The sequence below is a fragment of the Mustela nigripes genome, chromosome 3 (genome assembly GCF_022355385.1).
Source record: "Mustela nigripes isolate SB6536 chromosome 3, MUSNIG.SB6536, whole genome shotgun sequence".
In the NCBI taxonomy this organism is placed as follows: domain Eukaryota; kingdom Metazoa; phylum Chordata; class Mammalia; order Carnivora; family Mustelidae; genus Mustela; species Mustela nigripes.
The window spans coordinates 98965526-98979917 of record NC_081559.1 but is presented as its reverse complement, the minus strand read 5'-3'; the positions used below and the strand labels follow the sequence as shown (position 1 = coordinate 98979917).

Genomic DNA, 14392 nt, shown 5'->3' with positions numbered 1-14392 from the left:
ACATTTGTTAAGCATTTTCAAATTCCTGCAAGAAAAGCATCATCTAAATCTAGATTTAAATAGGTGTGTTTTAAAACACAAAACCAAGAAGACTGCTTTCTTAGCCATGGAATGTCACCTTGGGAGATATTACTTGAGTTCAAATAGATAAAATTCCTAGTACTTCATTATGTCTCCTCCACTTATGCGCCAAAAGAGAATAACTAATAGGGAGAGAAAGAAAGGTTTTATATTTTCAAGTCGTTATGAAAAATGTAATCCATTCATACAATAGAGTGTGTGATTACTTATGTGGACACCAGGCAGAGTTAATGGGCCTCTGAAACCTATTATATCAGTCACTAGAAAGTACCTATAAAGCTAGAATTTGAAACTCCCATCACCTCTGAATATTCAAATGAATACTATGGTTACTAATTCTAAAAAGGAAAATTACTACATTTATTGCTATATGCAGAAAAGAAAAAAATTAAATGTAGTTTTCCATCCTTAAAGAGAAACTCTATGTCCTGTTCAGCTTTATACCCATATCACCTAGCAGAGTGATGTGGGCAAAGGTGACCAACATGTCTGTTTCCTTATATGAGCCTTACAGGTAATAATACCTAAGGGTGGCCTGATAAAACAGCCATCCTTCCTGATTTTTTCCTTAAACTCCAGGCATTGGGCTAAAATTAAATCTCACGAGTTAAAAACAATTTCAATCATTCAAGTGAAAGTTGGGGAATTGTCTTTGGAAAGACACTAATTTAGATTCGTACTGTATTTGGTGATAGTTCCTTAAAACTTCCATTTTTGTGGATCCCCTGACAGAGTACATCATGTCCCACCTTCCATCAAATTGTATTATTTATCCCTAGAGAAGAGTTAGTTAAGGGCAGGGCTGGTGGGCACTTGGGAGAATTAAGCTTGGTACATAGCTTATGTTTCACAATGCTGGCACTTCCTCCATGGTTGAACAAAAAGGGCAATGAGAGCCATGACAATAAAGCCAAGGAAACAGCCTCTCCTGTGGTTAGAGAATTTCCAAATCAAACCTGCAGAATGAAAATGGACTTACCCCAAACCTGATGACTAACTGTCCTATGTCCACCCAGGTCACCCATGTGGCCTCCACGTAGTTTCACACAAGTACTAACCAACTCTGTTTGCAGCGGCTATTGTCAACTGTAAGCCTCTACTACAGCATATGCCAGATCACTGAGACCATGCGTCTAGGGTCTCTGCTGTTGGAATGTAGGCATAAGAGAAAGGGCTATATAACATTATTACGGAACCTATTAACAGGTTAATATTCCTTGGGATTAAAGGAATACCCAGCAAAATATCAACCAATCATATATTGCTGGCATGTATTTTTACATTTAACAGTATTTAGGTGTTTATACTGTATTATATTTAACAAAAATAGGCATATACATAATATATGTAGACAGACTATATATACATAGGATATGCATAGCACAAATACATCTTATCCCCCCTTTTTAAGATTTTATTTATTTATTCATGAGAGACAGAGAGAGAGAGAGAGAGAGAGAGACAGAGGCAGAGGGAGAAGCCGGCTCCCCACAGATCAGGGAACCTGACACTGGACCTGATCCCAGGACGCCAGGATCACAACCTAAGCTGAAAGCAGATGGAGCCAACCAGGTGCCCTCTTATCCTCCCTTCAATTAAAAAATTATTTTTTAACTGGCTCTTTAACATAACAAAGTCTCGATATTCTAGCAGTACTCAAAGCCAGCATGTAAGTTAAGAACTAGAGAGCCTGATTAAGAACACATACAACAAAGTCACAGATGTTCAACCAATACACTTTGATCTTGGCTTTTCTCCTTTTTAAAAAATTTATTTATTTGACACAGATCGAGAGAGAGAGAGCACAAGCAAGGGTGCTATAGGCAGAGGGAGAGAGAGAAACAGGCTCTGGGCACAGCAAAGAGCCCACTGTGGGGTTTGATCCTATGGGATCATGACCTGAGTCAAAGGCAGATGCTAAGACTGAGTCACCGAGGCACACCTTGGCTTGTCTCTTTGGAAACATCTCAGTTTCTGTTCTCCATGACAAAAGAAAATTAAGTGTCAAGACTTTACAATGATGTTTACCTCTGTTGTTTTTAATTTAAATGTTGAAATAATTAGGAGAGAAGTTAAATAATACCAAGATAAGAATGTATTTTTAACGCCAGTGTGAACACAACTGCCATGAAAAAATCTGTGATGGGGCTTAAATTCATAAAAATATGGACTCCTCTGATTATTAAGTTAAGATGCATTATTTTGCTCTAGTAATCATAAAATTTGCCAAAATTCCTGATTGGATTAGGGAGAAAAGCAGGGTGACATTAGATACTGAGTCTTCTAATTAATCCATAATCTGTTTCACACGTATTAGTTAAGCATCCCTTTAAAATAAATAATAGATTGGGGTTCCTGGGTGGCTCAGATAGTTAAGAAGATGACATTTGATTTCTGCTCATGTCATGATCTCAGGGTTCTGAGATAGAACACTGCAGTGGTTCTGCATTGTGTGTGAAGCCTGTTTAAGATTTTGTCTCTCCCTCACCCACTGCCCCTCCTACTATCCTCACTAAAAATAAAATAAAATAAAATAAAATAAAATAAAATAAAATAAGAAAAGAAAAAAAATGAAATAAAAACTAGATTGCCCATTAGATGTGACTTGGTGAGTAAAAGTTAGTAAGCATCAATATAGTATTTTCATGATGAGCTTCAGAAGTATCATGTTGAATATTTATTCTCATTACACAGGACTGTGTACACACACACACACACACACACACACACACACACACACACTACTGATCAAATGCTGACTTTTACTGAACCCAAAATGTACTGGGTAAAAATTATTAGTTGAAAGAGTCTCTTCTCCCATAATTTTCTCTCCACTTTCCTTCCTTCCAGGAGTTGAAATAGCGACGTAGGAAGTGGTTGAAGGCTACATGCAACTAGATGAGGCTTTTTATATGAACTATATATACCCACAAACTCTTTTTCAATCCAATTTAAGACATCCTAGACACATTGTTTCAAGGAAAAGTTTTTTTCTCTTTTCTAAATGTCTACAAATTTACATATTTACATTTATACATAAATGGAATAAGTGGAAACAGGATTTATCCTTAAAATATTTTCTCTACTCTTTAAAATTCCCTTGTTCTTATCACAAGTAAAAGAAACATGTTCTTGGGATGTTCCTCTATCAACACCAGTCTCATTACATCTCAGAGATTGAGATTATATGTGGAAATGGCTCTGGAAGTTTGTACCTCTTGATCACACTCCCCATTTCACTTGCCCCTTCCTTCCTCTGCTCTGAGAATTTGGAGGAATCCTGTCATTAGGTGTATCATCAGGACCCTGAGCACTCAAACTCAGGAGACAATTACAGAGAGAGTCCCCCTGCTCAATGAGCTTCAACTTACATCAAGATGGAAGAGAAAACCCTTACATATTAGAAAATGTGGGGGTACACGTCCTATTTAACCAACTTGTTTAAATGGAAGCCCAGGTTTTGAGGATGCTAGAGCATTTCAGATGGTCATTGAGAATGGCTGTAAATCAATGTTACTCCAAATGAAACACCCTAGAGTCAAGTGAGGTGTCCCCATATAATAAGCACAGCAAGATGGCAGAAGTCTCAAGCACATCAGTTCGAAATGAGTGTAAATTAATATAAATAAAGCTGAAGAGCCAGCAGAGTAATGAGAGAAGAAAACTGGATGAGAGGAACTGTGTTCTAGTCTTGACTCTGCTACTAATAAAATGTGTGACCTCAAATCATTGATTTAAGCTCTCCTGGCTCCCATTCATTAGCCAGTAAAGTGGTCTGGGTGGACTGGATAGACTTTGATGTCACTTCCAGTTCAACATTTCTATAACATAATGGATGTCTAACACACACACACACCTTTGTAGTTGATATTTTGTTCCTTTAAAAAATTGTATGTGTTTATTACAGCATTATTTACAATAGCCAAGAAATGGGAGCAACCTAAGTGTCCATTGATAGATGAATGGATAAAGAAGAGGTGGTACACATGGACACACACACACACACACACACACACACACCCCACTGGAATAATGCTCAGCTATAAAGAAGGATAACTTATTTGAAACAAAATGGTGGACCTAGACCATACTGTGCTAAGTGAACTAAATTGGATAGAGAAAGATAAAAATAATATTATGTTATTTGTATGTGGAATTTGTTAAACAAAACAAATGAACAAAAAGCAGAAACAGATTCATAGATACAGAAGACAAACTTGATTATCACAGAGGGCAGCAACTGGAGGAACTGGTGAAATAGACGAAGAGGATTAAAAGGTACAAGCTTCCAGTCACAGAATTAGTAAGTCACAGGGATGAAAAATACAGCACAAGGAATATAGTCAATAATATTGTAACAACCTTGTATGGTGACAGATGATAACTTATCGTGGTGAGTGTAAACACATTGTATGGAATTGTCAAGTTACTATATTACACACCTGAAACTCATATGATATTATATGTCAACTATACTTCAATAAATAAGTAAGTTAATTTTGCTTACAACTATGTAAAAAATGGTATATTTGTTCTAAATTTATCTATACAGAAACACGGAAGTATTAGCATTATATTATATATGGATTTTTTTTTTTTTTTTTTTTTTTTTTTTTTTTTTTAAATTTCATCCATTTATCAGAGAGAGAGAGGGGGAGAGAGCAAGCACAGGCAGACAGAATGGCAGGCAGAGGCAGAGGGAGAAGCAGGCTCCCTGCTGAGCAAGGAGCCCGATGTGGGACCCGATCCCAGGACGCCGGGACCACGACCTGAGCCGAAGGCAGCTGCTTAACCAACTGAGCCACCCAGGCGTCCCGATTATATATGGATTTTTAATCACTTCTCAGGTTTTAATACATGTGTTCCTTCTTCAATAAAATATTTTAAAATAACCAATACACAAAAAAATATTACTTATCAAATATGAATAAAATATTTCTTAAAAAATGTAATTGGCATGGTACCTAAATCCAGGAGACTATGTTTTCTTAATTTTCAGCTGCCTTCCATTGATAGCATTTTTAACTAAGTAATTTCTCTCTCATATATGAAAATGGTAAAATGCGAATTATAATTTTGTCAATACACCTGCAAACATTTCACCATATAAAGGAGCTAGAGGACAACCGGCAAGCTACTTACAAAAAGTTGGGCATGCTGATGGAAATTTGGAAGATGCTCACTTAATTACATTTACTGAAAGTTTGGAAATTACAGTCATACTGAAATAGAATCTTTCTAATTAGAAATTTCTTAAACAATAAATTATATATACATCTATTTAAACTCTGTATCTTTTAAGCCTTCCCATCTAGTTCTAATTATCCATCCTCAATAATTTAATAGTTCATTTATGATACTGTCACATTTTAATGAGCATTTTTTACATAGTAATTCTATTTAAACAGATGACAGATTTTTTTTTAAACAAAATCATGCCTGTGAATAGATGCTACAAACAGTATAGTAGCAAAACCACTGACTCCTGTGTCAGAAATACCTGTCCTATTCTTAGTTATTTGGTAGGTCTGTCATTTGTTTCAAATTATCAATGAGCCTCAGATTCTTTTTTTTTTTTTAAAGATTTTTTTATTTATTCATGAGAGAGAGATAGAGAGAGAGAGCACGAGCAGGGGGGTGGCAAGTAGGGAGCTGAGCAGAGAGCCTGGTTCAGGACTCAGTACAGCAGTGGGGAGGAGAAGAGGGAGAAGCAGACTCCTGACTGAGCAGGAAGCCTGATGCCAGGCTCGATGCCAGGACCCTGGGATCATAACCTCAGCCGAAGGCAGATGCTTAACCCACTGAGCCACCCAGAGTCCCCAAGCCTCAGATTCTTCATGAGTAAGAGGACCATAAAAACACTGGTCCTTGTTAGACAGAATTTGATAGGAAATGAGAAATAATATTTTACAAACCATAGAACTGTATGCTTATATTTCTACTACCTCTTATTTTGAATATCACAACAAATAAAATATAAATACGTGCATAGATGTAAAGACCTTGGAAATGATGGTGTCTTCAGGACTCAGCACAATTCTGTGAACAAGCATGTAGTCAATAAATGGGTTATATAGTCTCTCCCACCTAAGAAGCATACGTTAAAGTAAAAGCAAATATCCAGGGCTATGAATTAAAACAAGCGCACACCCTGCAGCTAGATGCGTCTTGGAGCTCTTTATCCCCTTCCGGGTTCCTGAAAGACCCTGCACCTATTACATATACATAGATGTATTACCTGGGGGGGCGGGTGTGTGAGTGCGAGGGTGTGAGTGCTTCTGTAACCTCGGCCCACGTCACCATGGCCCCCGCAACCCACTGTTGAACTGGAAACATGGCTTCTGTACATGGGGGTCTGCCTGTCCCAGGCCATCCTTTCTCTGGCTCTGTCTCTAGCTGTCCCTTCTGAGTGTCCTGGTCCCTCTGGTTGTTCCTGAACCTCTTTCCTGTGTCTCCCATTCTTTTTTCTGCCTGTCTTTATCTGACTATCACCATCTGTCTCCTTTCTGACAGTCCCTTATTTCCCAGCTGTCATCTCCAGCTGGACTCACTGGAAACATGCAATTTTATTTTTGTGAGTAAACCTGAGGGATCCTGGATTCTTATAATCTGTATCTTCAGGGATTCTGAGTGCTGATATGAAGCTGTGACCAGGGCTTGCCCTTCAGACCACAATGTACTGAATCCCCATGCCCATACCCATGCTCTTTCTGATTCTTTTCATATTTTGCCCATGGCATTGGGCCACTGCCCCTATCCCCACCACAGTTCTGTACTGTCATCAATCAAAAGCTCTTAAAAATGCAAAACAAACAAACAAACAAAAAATCCCACAAGATTCTATTATATCTAAAATCTGTCCAAAATCTAGATAACGTTTTATCTCTTCCATGATCACCTGTATCTTACAACCCTCTGCTTTCTGTGAAACATACCCATTAGAAGCTTGTTCCAACTACATATTATTTATTATCACCATTATCATCAAAACCATCACATCATTATATCCATCATCTCTAGTACACAACTGCTTCCTGCTCAGGAATCTGTTCTTAGAAGTGACAAAATATCACTGGCCCTCACTCACCCTTATCAGGTAGTATGAGCCGAACGCTAAAGGCACATGAATCCTATTCTGGGCCCAACAGTACAACTAACCTGTAGAAACATGCCATGGGTCCAGGTGCATCTAATTATTTTAGAAGTACATATGTTTATAAACCTATCAAAAGACATTACTGCTATAATTGTAGTGATCTCTGCTTTTTAATTGCAACTACTTTTATCTACTTGGCTCCTAGCAATCTGCCCTCAAACAGATCCCCTATCATCTGAAAACCAGAAAACAAAAATAGTTTGGAGTTTACTTTAGAGATAAAAACTGGAACATCTTCCTACTCTATAACCAGGGCATAGAAAAAGTTTTTGAAATATAATGGTTAAATAACTACAACAACAACAAAAAAGCCTCAGAAAAAAATGAATCTCCAAGGTAATCTGTGATTGACAGATAATTCTATGCCACATAATTCACCAATGAGACTATTTTGACTTACTATTAATATAAGAAAAAATGTACCTTTCATTTTCTTAATTATATTCAAAGGTCTTAGGAAGAAGCAGGTGCCTCAATCTAATTTATGTGAAAATAAACCCTGTTTTAATTACATAAGATTCATCAAATTGCTAAGTTTAGAAGATATACAGAGTAAGTTGCTATTTAAGGTCACAACAAGACTAATCTATAAGAATATTTATTCACTTCCTACTTTGAAAAGAAGTAAAATACAGGTGAAGGGTGAAGGAGAAGTGAGAAGAAAAAGAAGTTGAAAGCAAAAAGAAAAAAAAGAAATACTAAAGAGACCACATTCTCTGTGTTTAGATGCTAGAGCAAAATTATTTAGGACTCCTCTGTGAAAGAAACATGGTGATATCCCTTTTTGCTTGCTTCAGAGCACTCGAAGACACACTATGACAAGACACCTTATGACAAGATAAAGGGAAAGCATGTTGCTTGAATATTATGTTGTATGTGTGCGTGAAGGGGACTATTGGTGAGACAGGATGCAGGCAACAAGAATTTGTACCTAGGGAACATTTGGCAATATCTTTTTAAATTATTATTATGTTTAGTCACCGTATAGTACATAATTAGTTTTTGATGTAATGTTCAACTATTCAGTATAACACCCAGTGCTCATCACAGCAAGTGCCCTCCTCAATACCCATCACTCTCTTCCCCCTCTCTCCACCCTTCTCCTTTCTGCAACCCCCAGATCGTTTCTCAGGGTCCATAGTCTCTCATGGTTCATCACCCTCTCTGATTCCTTTTCCTTTGGATTCCCCTCTCTTCCCTGGTGGTCCTCCATGCTATTGCTTATGTTCCACATATGAGTGAAACCATATAATTGTCTTTCTCTGCTTGACTTACTTCACTTAACATAATCCCCTCTGGTGGGTAGTCATTGTTTCTGATGGCTGAATAATATTCCATTGTGTGTATGGGCCACATCTTCTTTATCCTTCATCTGTTGAAGGGCATCTCAGCTCTTTCCACATTTTGGCTATTGGGGACACTGCTGCTATGAACATTGGGGTGCATGTGGTCCTTCTTTCACTATATCTTATCTTTGGGGTAAATACCCAGTAATGCAATTGCTGGGTCATAGGGTAGCTGTATTCTTAACATCTTGAGTAACCTCCATACTGTTTTCCAAAGTGGCTGCACCAACTTGCATTCCCACCAAGAGTGTAAGAGGGTTCCCCTTTCTCCACAGTCTGGTCAACATTTGTTGTTTTCTGTTTTGTTAATTTTTGCTGTTCTAACTGGTGTAAGGTGGTATCTCACTGTGGTTTTGATTTGTATGTCCCTGATTGCAAGTGATGTTGAACATTTTTTCATGTGTCTGTTAGCTATATGTATGTCTTTTTTTGGGTAAGTGTATGTTCGTGTCTTCTGCCCATTTTTTGACTGGGTTAGTTTTTTTGAGTGTTGAGTATAAGAAGTTATTTATGGATCTCGGATATCAGACCTTCATCTGTAATGTCATTTGCAAATATCTTCTCCCATTCTGTGGGCTGCCTCTTAGTTTTGTTGACTGTTTCCTTTGCTGTGCAGAAGCTTTTTATCTTGATGAAATCCCAAAAGTTCATTTTTGCTTTTGTTTCTCTTGCCTTTGGAGATATGCCTTGAAAGAAGGTACTGAGGCCGATGTCAAAGAGGTAACTGCCTATATTCTCCTCTAGGATTCTGACGAATCCTATCTCACCCTGAGGTCTTTCATGCATTTTGAGTTCATCTTTGTGTATGGTGTAAAGGAATGTTCCAGTTTCATTTGTCTTTATGTAGCTGTCCAATTTACTAAGCACCACTTATTGAAGAAACTGTCTTTTCCCCATTGGATATTTTTTCCCGATTTGCCAAAGATGAGTTGACCACAGAGTTGAGGACCTATTTCTGGAGTCTCTATTCTGTTCCATTGGCCTATGTGTCTGTTTTTGTGTCAGTACCATGCTGTCTCAGTGATCACAGCTTTGTAATATAGCTTGAAGTCTGACAACATGATGTACCAGCTTCATTTTTCTTTTTCATCCTTCTCTTGATGATTCAGGATCTTTTCTAGTTACATACACATTTCAGGATTTTTTGTTTCTAGCTCTTTGAAAAATGTCAATGGTATTTTAATAGGGATGGGACTTAAAGTATAAATTGCTCTGGGGAGGATAGACATTTTAACAATGTTTATTCTTCCAATCCATGAGCATGGAAGATTTTTCCATCTTTTTGTGTCTTCCTCAATTTCTTTTATAAGTGTTCTGTAGTTTTTAGAGTATAGATAATTTGCCTCCTTAGTTAGGTTTATTGCTAGGTAGCTTATGGTTTTTGTTGCTATTGTGAATAGAACTGATTCCCTAATTTCTCTTTCTATAGTTACATTGTGTGTGTGTGTGTGTGTGTGTGTGGCACCTAATTTCTGTGCATTGATTTCATATCCTGCCACATTGCTGAACTGCTGTATGAATTCTAGTAATTTGGGGGTAGAGTCCTTTGCATTTTCCACATAAAGCATCATGTCACCTGTGAGGAGGGAAAGTTTGATTTCTTCTTTGCCAATTTGGATCCCTTTTATTTCTTTTTGTTGTCTGGTTGATGAGGCTAGGACTTATAGTACTACGCTGAACAATAGTGGCAAGAGTGGGCATCCCTGTTGTGCTCCTGATCTTAGGGAAAAAGCTCTCAGCTTTCCCCACTGACAATGGTATTCACTATGGGCTTATCCTAGATTGTTTCTATGATATTGAGGAATGCTCCCTCTATCCCTATACTTTGAAGAATTTTAATCACAAACAGGTGTTGTATTTTGTTAAATGGTTTTTCTGCATCAATTAAGAGGATCATATAGTTCTTGTCTTTTCTTTTATTGATGTGCTCTACCAGGTTGATTGATCTCTGAATGTTGAAACCACCCTTGCACCCTTGGCATAAAACCCATTTGGTCGTGGTGAATAATCCTTTTAACAAACTGTTGGGTCCGGTTAGCTAGGATCTTGTTGAGAATCTTGGCATCCATGCTGATCAGGGATACTGGTCTGTTATTGTCCTTTTTGCTGGGGTCTTTGTCTGGTATTGAGATCAGGATAATGTTGGCCTTGTAGAGGGAGTTTGGAAGTTTTTCTTCTTTTTCTATTTTTTGGAACAGTTTCAGTAGAATAGGTATCATTTCTTCTTTAAAATGTTTGGTAGAATTCCCCTAGGAAGCCATCTGGCCCTGGACTTTTGTTTTTTAGGAGGTTTTTGATTACTGCTTCAATTTTATTACTGGTTATTGATCTATTTGGATTGTCTATTTCTTCCACTTTTAGTCTCAGTAGTTTGTAAGTTTCCAGAAAGGCATCCATTTCTTCAAGGTTGCTTTATTTGTTGGCATACAGTTGCTGATAATAATTTCCAATAACTGTTTCTATTTCCTTGGTGTTAGCCATGATCTTTCCCCTTTCATTCATGATTTTATTAATTTGGGTCCTTTCTCTTTTCTTTTGGATAAGTTTGGCCAGTGGTTTATCGATCTTATGAATTCTTTCATAAAACCACCTTCCAGTTTTGTTGATCTGTTCTACTGTTCTTCTTGCTTCTATTTCATTGATCTCTGCTCTAATCTTATTATTTCTCTTCTGCTTGATTTAGGTAATATCTGATGACATTGTTGGTTGATACAACTGGGAGATGCTACTGGCATTTAGTGGTTAGAACCCAGAATTCTGCTAAATAGATTACAATGCATAAGCTAGGCCCCCACAATTAAGAACTACCTGTTCCAAATATCAGCGAGTGAGAAACTGTGACAAGGTCAGTGGTTCTCAAACTTAGCCACCAGATTCACATAGAGAACTTGTCAAAAACACAGCTTGTTAAGTGTTATCCCTAATATCTTTGACATAGTAGGGCTTGGTTAGGGTCCTAGAATTTGCATTACTCAGAAATTTCTTGGTGTTGCTAATGCTACTTGTCTGAGCACCATATTTTGCGATCCATCACCTTGACTTGAATCACTTCAATAGAGGCCCTCATAATATCTTACACTTCTCCTTATATGTCTTATTTAGAATCACAAATGCAAATAAGAAATGCATTCTTATTTAGAATCACAAATGTCCATCTTCCCTTCTGGACTTTTAGCTCGAAGCAAGAGCAATGACTGTTCAGTTTATCACTGCTTATTCACATAACAGGCACTCAAATTTCCAGTGAATAAAAAATTTATTGAACTTCAGCATTTACAATACTTCTACAAAGTTTCAAAATCTAAGAGACTGAAGGCCATTTTCTTCATAGAAAAATAACAACAGCATGCTTGTTAATAATAGATTTTTAATATTCAGAGAATAAAACCCAGTAGGAGAGAATTTACTACTGTTTATACATTTACACCTTTAAGAATTCACTTAAAATATTGATACAAGTCATTGATACTGAGTATCATGTGACTATCTCATAACACAGCCTCACCAAATAACTCATTAGAACATATTGTTAAATTTTAAAGAAACTCTTTATTAGCATGAATATAAAATTAAAAAACACAAACTAAGAAGGATATATCAGTGTAATACAGTGGAGACCAATAGCCTTGGTCCTTTTTAACTGCCCCCTTCTCACCTAGAGAATACCATCCCTGGTTTTCTAATCCCGCATTCTCAGAGAAAACTAAAACCAAGCTGTCAGAACCACTCAAGACAACTCTTCTTAGATAGATGATGGGCCAAATAATAATTCTGGCAAATGTTACAAGCCCAATTTTCTCTCCTTACAGTTCTCCCACTTATGAAACTCTCTTGAAAAGGGGGGGCAGGAGTCTGTGATAACAAATTTTAATATAGTTGCAAGGGTAGATGCTCCATATACATTTGAAACATACAGTATGTATTTAGTGATTTTTTTCTTTTAATTTGTATTCAATATAAAACCTGACCTTTCAGCAATCATCAAAGGCATTAAATAAATAGCAATTTGATATAATGTCTTCTCTTTTGTGATCTACTCACATGAAAGTAACCAAAAACAATCTTCCTAAAAGTCTGCCCTGATCTCCTTTCTTTTAAAAATCTGAAACAACGTTCCACTGAATAGCAGAACACAATTAAAAAAAAAAAATCACCACCACAACAATAAAACTTCTGACTCCAGAAAATCAAGAAATGGCTAACTCAGAAACACTCTTATAGTAACACTTGGAAATAACGGATGAAATACAAAAACACCCACATCTAGTACAGGCATGTTTGCAAGAATGAAAGAAAAACAAATTGAGAGTAAAAGGGAGCCAAGCTGACTGTTAGGGGCTCTGATGAGAAGGGGCAAGAGCAGCAGATGCGATTAGAATAAGGAAATCGGAACTGTAATGTCCATTTCAGGCAGTACTGAGACTACTGCATTAAATCTAAGACTTATAGCCTGGTGAAGAAAAAAAATCTTCACTTACTAATGCCTCAAACCAAGAAGCAGCGTGTCTTGATCTGGGTCTGAGAAGGTTTTAAAACAAACAGACTGAAAAAAGCATCCCATGATAAATCAGATGAGTAGGTCTATATTCTTACACAAACTTGGAGTCTAAATTTATGCTGCAGTGTGTGTGATTCCAGAAACTCAAAGCCAAGAAACAGTCACACTCCCAGTGCTCCATAGCCACATGGGGTTTGTGGCTCCTGCACTGAACAGTGTGGGTCCAGAGAATAAGGCGGGTACGTGCTATTGCGAAGATAACCAACCATAGGACACCCTAGGAAACCACAGGCATCATTTATTCTAAACATGAACATGTAGAAGTGGGAAAGTTTCCTAGAAGGAAAAATAGTCCATCTGACTATATTTTTCAAACAGACATATACTAGTCACATACAAAAGCCCTTCCCAACTTCGTCCCTCGCCACTGCACATTTAAAAATCTTTATCTACTATCAAATCACACATCAAACAGCTAAACTAAAGTTCTATAAATCTCAGCCTGCTGAAGTGCCCAGCTAGAGGTGTATATCCCTGCCTATAGATTCACACAGCCGCATTACTCAAACTCATCTTTGACTCTGAACACTATATTATTTTTTTAATTTTCACGTTTTTGTCTTGTGACCAACTTCATCATTTTATTTTAATAGATTTGAGGGGTTTTAGTTATCTTAAAATCTTTCTTGAATTAAAATAAGAAACATAATGTAAAATAATAAAATGCACATGACACTAAATCAGGAAGAATAAAAATGCAATATAAGGGGTATATAAATAATTTTTAAAAAACGATGAAGAGGATAAAATAAATGAAGTTCTACATGGTTCATAGAAAACCAATGTAAGAGAAAACCAACATCACTCCAATAATCCTTACTACCTAAATGATCTGTCACTAAAATTCCATTTTCACAGAATTATAATATATGGAAAAATAATACACACACACACACATATACACAGAGCAACCTATCTTTCTAAACCATAACTCATCATTACTCTCTACCACAGGACCTGGTAACTACTCTTTTAACTTACTTTTTTTTTTAAAGATTTTATTTATTTATTTGACAGACAGAGATACAAGTAGGCAGAGAGGCAGGCAGAGAGAGAGAGGAGGAAGCAGGTTCCCTCCAGAGCAGAGAGCCTGACATGGGGCTCAATCCCAGGACCCTGGGATCATGACCCGAGCCGAAGGCAGAGGCTTTAACCCAGGCACCCCTTAACTGAGCCACCCAGGCGCCCCTTAACTTATTTTTTAAAAAAGATTTTATTTATTTATTTGTAAGAGAAAGAGAAAGCACAAGC

General features: G+C 37.2%; 1 protein-coding gene across 2 annotated transcripts in view; it reads right to left on the bottom strand.

Annotated features, from left to right (window-relative positions):
• Positions 1-14392, bottom strand: part of DPP10 (dipeptidyl peptidase like 10) — a 599077-nt gene that overhangs the window by 365374 nt on the left and 219311 nt on the right. The window lies entirely within an intron of this gene.